We start from the raw sequence: 9,936 nt of genomic DNA, 5'->3' as shown, positions 1-9,936 counted from the left end.
CAACAACCATGCAACAACAGGAGACCTACCCAAGCAACCCTTTCAAGATGAAAAAGTGTTTACCATATCATGCAGCATAATATGATATGATGACAATATGGCCATATGTAATATAATATAATCACTGTGCCTGACTTGTTTGAGTGATGGGGAGTGAGAAACATTAAAAGAAAAAGAAAAAAGTAGAAGGAATCCACCATCGAGTCCAGAAATGAACACCATATTTTTTTCTCTCTTTATAGCAAGTAAAGCAAGTAAAACACTAGTATATCAAGACTGACACAGAACATAGAATAAATGTAAGTCAGAAGACACCATATACTATGGCTGTCAACTTTCTGAAGTCCATGCCTCATGCTATTGCTACTGTAACTTTGATCATTTTATTTTGTCCAACCAACTTCACCTCTGTTTTTTTTTAGTAAGACTGTTTGATGGATAGCTAGGCCTTGGGTCATCTTGAATTTCATTTTGAATGGGAAGAAAAAAAAAAACACCCTAAAAAGAGTCCTTTTTACACAGAGGGCATTTTTACACGTCACAGTAGGAAAACAGAGGTGTAAATAATAATATTAACGATTGCTGAATTGCATTTAGCTGCTTCATTTTTCAGGGTCCTGGTACTGTGCAGGCCAGCTCATTGTCCCACTGTCATAGATTACTGGAGCCCTCATTAATGCTATTGGTAAAACCTTTGCTTTTCTTACTTTGACAAGTAAAAATATCTGCTGTGAAAAAAGCCTCTGCTACAGTAGCTGCAGCCTTGTATATCAGACGTTTGAGAATTGTTCAGCAATGGTGACGATTTGCATTTTACCAACGGCTGTCTGGTTTTCTAACATTATGATATAAAAGTATAGTCTGGAGGATTGACTTATTTGACTTGCTGAGACTACAAGGCTGTAGATCATTTGCTCACACCCTCCCCAAAACACCTTTTTGTGCATATACTGGCAATCATTTTGACAAAGATATTGACTGATGTTCACTATTCTACATTGCAAGAATGGAAATCTACCTGTAATTGGAATATTGATTGCCTGTCTTGTGGAGTTGGTAGACAAATACATCAGTATGATCAGTAAACACTGTCCACAGCAACTGTTCCCAGGGAAGCCAATACACCAGACTAATGTAAATGAATGGTGAGCAGGCCCTGCAACAGAATGCAAAGTAGAATGAAGCAGTGTGTCGCACAGATATAAATCTAGCATCAGCTGGTTATTGCAGTGCAGTAAACCTCAATATATTCAATTAGTGTGAATGTTTAGTGCAATCTGCAATCTAGTGCTCTGGCATGAGTAGATCTAGAGCTGATGCAAATATCTCTGTAAACCAAAATTAAATAAGTACATTAAGTAACTACAAAACTCTGAATATTACAGTAATTATATGTTTCCTTTAATTTTAAAATCAAACATAGCCTTCACAATTATTCTGAAAAGCTCAACAACTCCAGTTTACAGAAAGTCTGACTACTTTGTATGTCCTCTTCTTGACTTTCCATAAGGTCATAAATCTTAGAAGATTTAATAAACCATTTGTTAGAATCATGCATTTTGCATTGTCCAGCAGGTTTCCAGAGGAACATTGCTTCTCTTGTGTCCTCGTGTCATTTCACGACACTGCGCATGGCCCTACATCAGCATATACTATTTATATTTTCTGCATTGTACACATACAGCCACTCTATGCAGTTTTGCTGTAGCCTAGAGGCCTCTGGTATGGAATATTCTACTCTGTGTGAGTGACAGCAGCTATGTCCCTCACTACAGTACACCAGCTGCAATGATGTGAGGAGAAAATCAAGCCTACTATTTGATCTAAAGCAACATAGTGATTCTACAAAACCATGTTAACGTATACTGATGTAGAAGTTTGTGAAAAACGCCACAAGTGCTGTTACAGACATGAAAACTTGCCATATTGTTAAAGCATCCACATTGTGTGTCTATATTCTGGATGTTGGAGCCTGTAGTCTTGGCTCACAGTTTAAACCTCTCCACTCTCCTGCTGGTGCAGCTGCATCCCTCAAAGATTCAGGCTCTGGCAGTTTAATACGCTTGGACCTCACACCTCAGCTACCGAGAGGCAGTTTATGACCTCCATGTAATCAGCAGTAAATGCTGCCACCATCTGTCTCTTTTTACTCAATTATCTGACCCAGTGACTTTTACTGAACACTGTCCAGGTAAACACAGTGATGCAAATCTCCCTGCTAAGATGATGACACATCTATACATCAGCCAACGCGCTTTATGATTTCTTTTTGGTCAGTTCTTATTCCAGCAGAACTTTGAAATAAATGCTGTCCTTCAGTATTTAGCAGAAACTTCTCACAGAATCTGTCACCATAGATTATGTGCAATTACAGCTGTGAAGGTGTTATTACATCAGTCCATCATTACTGTTTAGCTGTGAAATGATCACATGCAGTATTCACTACGCACTCAGCATGACTAACACTGTGGAGCTAGAGCTTTATTTAAAAGTCCGTCATGTAAACTGCCAATTAACTGGGTTCATAATGAATCATCCCTGTCACAGTGTGTTAAAATCAATTCAATAAGAATTGTTGATTAAAGGGAATGCCTTATACAGCACCTCCACTGGACTTATAATCTTTTACTCCACTCTGGCACCCCCCAATGGACAATCCATGGATGTTTAACAGTATGAGACACTTGTTTCAATAAACCTTTGCAAAGCTGAGTGCAGCAGTTTGTGTCTTCATTGGTAAAAAGATTCCATGTACAGTATGTACACGTCATTCAAGTGGGTGATCACTGCTGAAATGGGATTTTTTTGGGATATGGTTCATTACAATGGCGTGACACAGCCACAAGCATGGGGAAAGATTAATATATAGATATGTGAATTAGATGGTTTATTATAAAAACAATTGTATGACTGTCCAAAAAAAGAAAAACAGGCATCAACTCTCTGTATTAGAACATTAACATATCAGTATTTAGACTATGCTGATGAATGCTGACGTAAGGCAGAAATACTACATATTTCTTCATGAATGGCTTTGCAACAACCTGTCAAGATGCCACAAGAATCTGCCTGAATGAACGAGTTAATAAATCTGAGTGAATCGGGTAAAACTGTAAGCACCTGAGAGAAGTGATTGATGCTATAAATCCTTATAGGCTCACATGTCTCACAGCCGTCCTCATTCCCTCAGAGTACAGGGCCATCTGTCGGCAAAGAGAGAGTCAGGGTTTGTTTTCTCTTTGTGGGCAGTAAGCTAAGGGACAACATTAGGTGTCAGAAGAAAGAGTGACAGAGTGACTGTTAGATTAATCTGACAATGACAGCTACCACCCAGTCTGTGATACTCCCTGATTGCATTTATGAACAGGCTTCTTTTTGCTTTTGTCTCAGCCTTTTTAAATACTTACGAGGTCATGATGTCAGAGTCAAAGATAGGAACAGTGGCACACTCAGAGCTGGTTACTCATCCTAGCTGGGGGTATCAGAACACATACAGTCACAGGATATCTGCTTGATCTCACCAACACAACCCTATACAGACCACTTTTCACTGCATGGTCATACTGTGCACAGGATCATTACCAAAAAACATCTGGGCTTCTTTTGTTTGCCATTTCTCCTGGAGAGGGAGGGAGATGATGAGAAAACCAAGGAGAAAAAACTGACTTCACTAAAGTTACCAGCTAAAGTTATAGAAAGTTTTTTCACATTAACTTCATTTAATCTTTATGCTCTCAGTTTTTTAAATTTCACTTCACTGTTCACTTTTCAGCAGGGGACACGGGGAGGTTAAGTAACTGTCACTGTTTCCTTTAACATCAATATCAAATATCACTTTTTCTTTTCCACTGACATTAGAATTTTTGGAGGCCAAACTTAGCAGCTAAAGTTGTCATTGAAAATAGGAAATGCATGTTGAATTGCCAAACTTAGCAGTTAATGTAATGGAGTATTTAATATTTTCTTTGTATTAGAACCTTGATTACCAAATCCTAGCACTTTTTTTTGAGTGTAGGTGGAACATTAATACAGAATTACAAGCTAAAGTGCAGCCAAGCTAATGGAAGCAGATCAGTCTTGGAGTAAATCTCTTGTGATCACACAGCACCAACATGCACATGATGTTTCATACCAACTGATATCAGTTTAGTCAAGTCTTTCTAGTTGTCAATAAAGCTCAAGTGTTAACAAGACACCTGCGGCCTTCCACGACTTGATGCTGCTCTTCATTTCATCATTTCCTGTGTAATCATGCAGGTGTGGGCCACGCCATCAAAGCAGTTGCTGTTGGATTGTTTCTCCCCTTCAGGGTGAAAGACAAAATAATGATGAGATGAGGGAGGCTTTCAAAGCAACACTCAAGCCCGGTGATTTCGCCAGTGCGAGCTATGGGATAAACAGGCAGCTTCAGTCAGCAGAGCACGCTGGGAATGAATAGGGTCTAAAGCTGAGGCAAAAGGAAACCACAGCAAGACAAGACACAGCAACATCAACTGTTTTCAGTAGAAGTCTAAATTGAGCCAGAAAAACAAACAAAAACAAAACAATCCAGTCCTAACCGAGCAACTGTGGGATATGAGTATTGAACTGTATTATTAAAAGGCTGCTAATGTTTATAACATCACACTCATGTTTTTCACAACAAGTACAAATGGTGAAAGAATTTTGGATGGCATCTACCAAACTTATAAGTAATAATTTACAGTAAACAGGTTTCTGCTTTTGTATGGCTGGAAATCATTTGCATTGAAAATTGAGCCTTAAAGCATCTGCAAACATGTGGGACTAACAATATAATTACTGTAATTGTATCTTTAAGTTGTAAGACTCTGTAAAATATTTGATTAAATGGGTTACCAATATGGTCCTCTTTATACAGCACAAGCCAAAGCCCAAAACACATATATTAGCTCAGACCTTTTCTTTAATTTTGAGCTATGCTAGCAGAATGGGTCTAGGGATGGCCATACTGGTTGTTTGGTCAGTTGGACGGTGATTCCACCACTTTCTGAATTATCTAAACCACTGTTGGATGGACTGCTGTGAAATTTTGTATAAACATTCATGATTGCCACAAGTTTTTGGCGATCCAGGTGATCCTGACCTTTCCTGTAATGCAAGCTTGAGCTTGACATTTATGCTTTTTAGTGAAATGCCTCCATCAGGGTGAACTGTTACAACCTTAACTTTTTATGTAGTGCCTCATCAGGCAAAAATTGAAATTCATCTAATCCTTTGGTTTATGACCAAATATATATAAAACCAGTGACATTCTAATAAGACTGAGCTGTACTTTGTGTTAAGGGTTATGTTAGCATTTTAACAAACTGAGCTGGTAAACATCAGCATGTTAGAATTGTAATCATGAGCATGTTAGCATGCAGATGTTCTCATTTAGTGGCTGAGTAGCCTTGCAGAGTTAGTAGCATGGAAGCATGTAGAACCCATTTCATCTTCACTTTTATTACATTCTGGTAAAAAGGTAATTTGTAGGATATAATGCTGTTGAACAGGGTAGCAGTGTCTAGCCGACCAGCACTATCAGGCAGAACAGCACTCTGATAACAACTCCAGCTTTTTAATGTAATGCTGAAGAATCCTTAATTTGATCTGTTCCTCCTGCATGACTTCATATAACAAAAACAGGCACAAACATTTATCTCACGTTTAAAGCAATAAAATGCGATTAAATGAAAGGTTAGGTGTTCCCACATTCAGTGACCCACAGACACAACCATGACTGAGTGGTGCTGCTGCCTCGAGAGGAGCTATGGTCAGCGTCACGGTCAATCAACCACTGATATAGGTTTCAGAGACTCACACCTTACTTGGATAACTCAATGAGGAGGGGTGGATTATTATGGAAGGGCAGAGAGGGCCAGTGGCCAGCAGGGACCGGCCACACGCAGTAAATGTTTATGTGTCATTACTCATCCTCCAAGAGAAGCTCTCCACTTCTCTCTTTTTATTTTCACCCTTTCAATACCGGGATAAGAGGCTTTTAAATTTAATTGGTTGGAAAATCTGTTCGTTTTGTTTTTGGTCGCGAACAGGCGCTACTGTACATAATTAATCTTGGGAATTTCCAACCATTTTACATGTGAGTGGTTTAGAGAGAGTCAGGGAAATTGGCTCATCACTCTGTAGAGCTGTGAGATTTCTGTTGATGACATTTCCATTAACAACAGGGCATAATATGTTTATAGATCCCTGTTTGCTTGGCCCTTTAATTTCTCCCTCTGCAACACAGTTTCTAACAGCTGCGTGGGCGTGAGGGGGGCGGACTTTATAGATTGTCCATACAGTGGTTCTAGAGCCACTAAATTGTGCTGACAAAGCATGGTAAGGTGGATGAGGTAGAAAACTACATCTCATGGTGACTTACGGAACATACAGTGCTTAATTAAGAGGGTAAATAGTGATGGCGGTACAGAAAGATACTGGTCATTTTACAAGATGTAGACTGAGAATTAAGTAATCGTATATCCTGTACTCTTGAACCCTACATTTGATGTACTCACGTCATTTTCAGATAATGATAATGGTGTAATGAGGTCATTGTAAAAATTGATTTTCTAAATCTATAAAGGAACAAAAAGAAAATCATTGATGAAAGCTATTGCAGTCAGACTTCCTGTTTCTGTGTTACATCCCAGTTTTCAGCTGTTCTAGTGTTAACAGACAGCTCCGGCCACATGATGTCCATTAATTGTCAGTAAATTACATTAAATTCTGTATGACCAGATCTGTTTACTGAGTATAATTGGATTTGTGAGGTCCTGATGGTGTGCTCCTCTCCAAGCGAGACATTTTTGAATTTCTGATGCAAGAGTAAAGCTGTTGAGTCAGGCTCATGTATAAAAGTGATAAGTTGCATGCAGAACCAAAAGGAACCTAAGCAACAGGAAATTTTACCAGAGGAGCAGAAACAAAGCACAGGTTTTATTTTAGGAGAGGAGACTCAATGAAGCCTGAGGATCTTAAACCAAACAAACAAAATTTTAGTTAATTTTTATTTTTAACATTTTTTATTTACATACAGTTATATCAACCCTACAATTAAAACATTATGATTTTCATTACCATTATTATGACCAAAATAAAACATTGCCTGAATTCTTAACCTTAAAATTTATATTTAGTTTAACTGATAATAGAACTGAGACTGAGATAAGACTGTATTTATATCTCTAACAAAAAACATTAAAAAATCAAATCAAACAAAATAAATAAAGCATGTGATTTGAAATATAGTCTAAGTCATCAAAAATCAATTCTTGTCTCAGGAACTCTGTCCTTTGCTGCCTTGGATTTGATTGCTGTCCAACTGTAGCATAAATTATAATTACACATTGTCACCTCTAAATCAAAATCTAATTTAAGACACATTCAAGGGAGCAGATGAGCTTGTTACAGTTTTTAAGATCATTTGAAGTGAAAGGGACACATTCTCTCTCATCCCCAGTAGAAATTACAACCTGAAACAGACAGACACTGTCCTTTTTGTCACTGAATAGATGGAGATGGTGTTTTTAACCCTCTTTGAATTGTTACAATAGAAAAGCTGTAGCAGCCCTAGAACTGGACAGCAACATCTGCCCTGTGATGATTACACAATAATAATTACATTGGTCACCAGAAGCCAAGAGCTACTGAACTGTTTATTTACGGAGTCATCAACCTCTGGACAATTTCATCATGGGAAATAAACAACCAGGGTCACGTCCTTCACTAGTGAAATACGTCAACTTGTCTGAGAGGCACCATGTTAATAAAACATCCTGGCACAGAGACATAAAACTCAAATATTAGGTGCACACTCACACACATTCAAACAAGGTTTAGACTACACTTAGCCTGAGTTAAAACACCCCAAATCAGTGTAAAATAGCAAAATGAGATGCTTGTGCTGACATTTCAGTACACCTAATTAGCTGAATCCAGCCGGGATGGCAGCTTTGGCATAATTTGGATTTTCATTTTGGCTAGAAAGAGCTAGAAATTTCTGAATGTGCATACTGTGTACATGGAGCTTGACATCAAAGAAAATATTCTATTCAAATAAAAAAATCTGAAAGATGATCAAAAGAAGAGAAGACAATAAATAGTTTGCCACACTAAATACTAAAATGCATTTGATCCATATACATACATATTCACGCTCACACTCCCGCTTCTTTGCCACTTGCCTCAGTGTTGTGGGTTTTGATGCATCAATCAGGGGATAGTTTAAAATAAAATTTGAGTATAATTGCTAATTACAAAATGAATCAGGGTGTTTATTCGAAAAGAATGATGGGCATGATGAGCACGTCGATTTATAGCACATCCCTTCGTTTTGTGCAAATAATTTAGCTGAATCTAAGTCACGCACCATCCCTCCGCACAATTTCCCCTCTTAAAGAATGGTGTTTTAACTGTTTTCATCTGGCTGTGACACCCGTAAAGCATGTCCACTGAGGACGCTGTGTGGGGGCCTCATGGGAAATCTAGTAGTTTGTTTGGCGGGAAACAGGAGGTGTAAACAAATGGAAGGCGGTGGAGGATTTACTGCTTCCTGATGCATACATCTCCATGGTGGGACAATCCCACCTGCTCGGCCATGGCTCATTCTGACAGGCTGCGAAGGGGCAGACAGAGAAACTAACTGCTACTCCTGTGAGTGTTAGAAAGAACTGCTGCTCTTCTGTTGTACAATACTGAGGTAAAATGTACTAAAACTGCAGAATTACCCTCCTTGCAGTAAATTCAACTGAGGCAAAACTGACTGGCTGTAAACAGCTGGTAGTGGATTTGTGTCTGCTATAAAGGTTCAAATAAATAGCCACAACTGCCCTGTAGTTGGTTTAAAGGGTATTTTTGGGGAAATTATTCATGATAACAAGTAAGCAAGTGTTTTCATTCACTTGGCCAGAATGTAGTTTGGTTTTAATGCAGCTCAGGAACCTTAACATGTCAATCCTTTGCTCCATCATCCCTGTCACTCTCCAGTCACCTAACAATAAAGCAAACATGCCAGTGTCTTCAGTTGTAACAGTTATATACATTTTATTCAATTCAATTCAATTCAATTCAATTCAATTCAATTTTATTTGTATAGCGCCAAATCATAATATACATTATCTCAAGGCACTTTACAGGGTAAGGTCAAGACCTTACTTTCAATTTGTTATAGAGAAAAACCCAACAGTTCCCACAAAGAGCAAGCACTTGGCGACAGGGGGGAGGAAAAACTCCCTTTTAACAGGAAGAAACCTCCAACAGAACTGGGCTCAGGGTGGGCGGCCGTCTGCCTCGACCGGTTGGGTTTAGGAGGAGATAAAAAAAAACGGGGGGTGGGGGGAGGAGAGAGGAGAAAAGAGAGAGAGAAAGACCAGGAACAGCTGTATTTAATTCTGAAACCAAGATACCTCAATATTAAGGAAAGGAAGAGTTCTCACATATTTTAGGTGGCTTATTTTAGGGGACTAGTATCTTCAGTTGTAAGGGTAACGATCGGATCCAAAACTGTATTTCATTTATTTTATAAGTTACAGTGCAAATTGACAGAATATAACTTCATAGTTTAATTTGTTTATCAGCAACTTTCAGATGTTGTTTTGGGAATAACAAGTGTTATTGCTTTTACAAAGTATGTGACTTTTTAATGCTGCCGCCTAGCAGGTCAGCATAAACACTGTGGACCCATCTGGACATTGGTTATATCTCAACTATAAAACAAAACATTTAACATCAAACTACATGACTACATACTGTCTAATATGCATTCTGTTGCACATTACATTAGTATGCAACCGCTGATGCATTTATTTTTTTTATTGCAGGTCCCCTTGACTATAAAGCTAGGCTATTGCATTGCATCTAAAATAGTAAGGCAGTGTTTTACTATGAGCTAATAAAAAGCAAAATTCATCAGCAAACGCTTGACAGTTTCCC

This window comes from Trachinotus anak, unplaced genomic scaffold, assembly GCF_046630095.1.
Source record: "Trachinotus anak isolate AG129_WGS33_773 ecotype Australia unplaced genomic scaffold, CSIRO_AGI_Tana_v1 ptg000015l, whole genome shotgun sequence".
Taxonomy (NCBI): domain Eukaryota; kingdom Metazoa; phylum Chordata; class Actinopteri; order Carangiformes; family Carangidae; genus Trachinotus; species Trachinotus anak.
Note: the sequence above shows the minus strand (reverse complement) of the source record.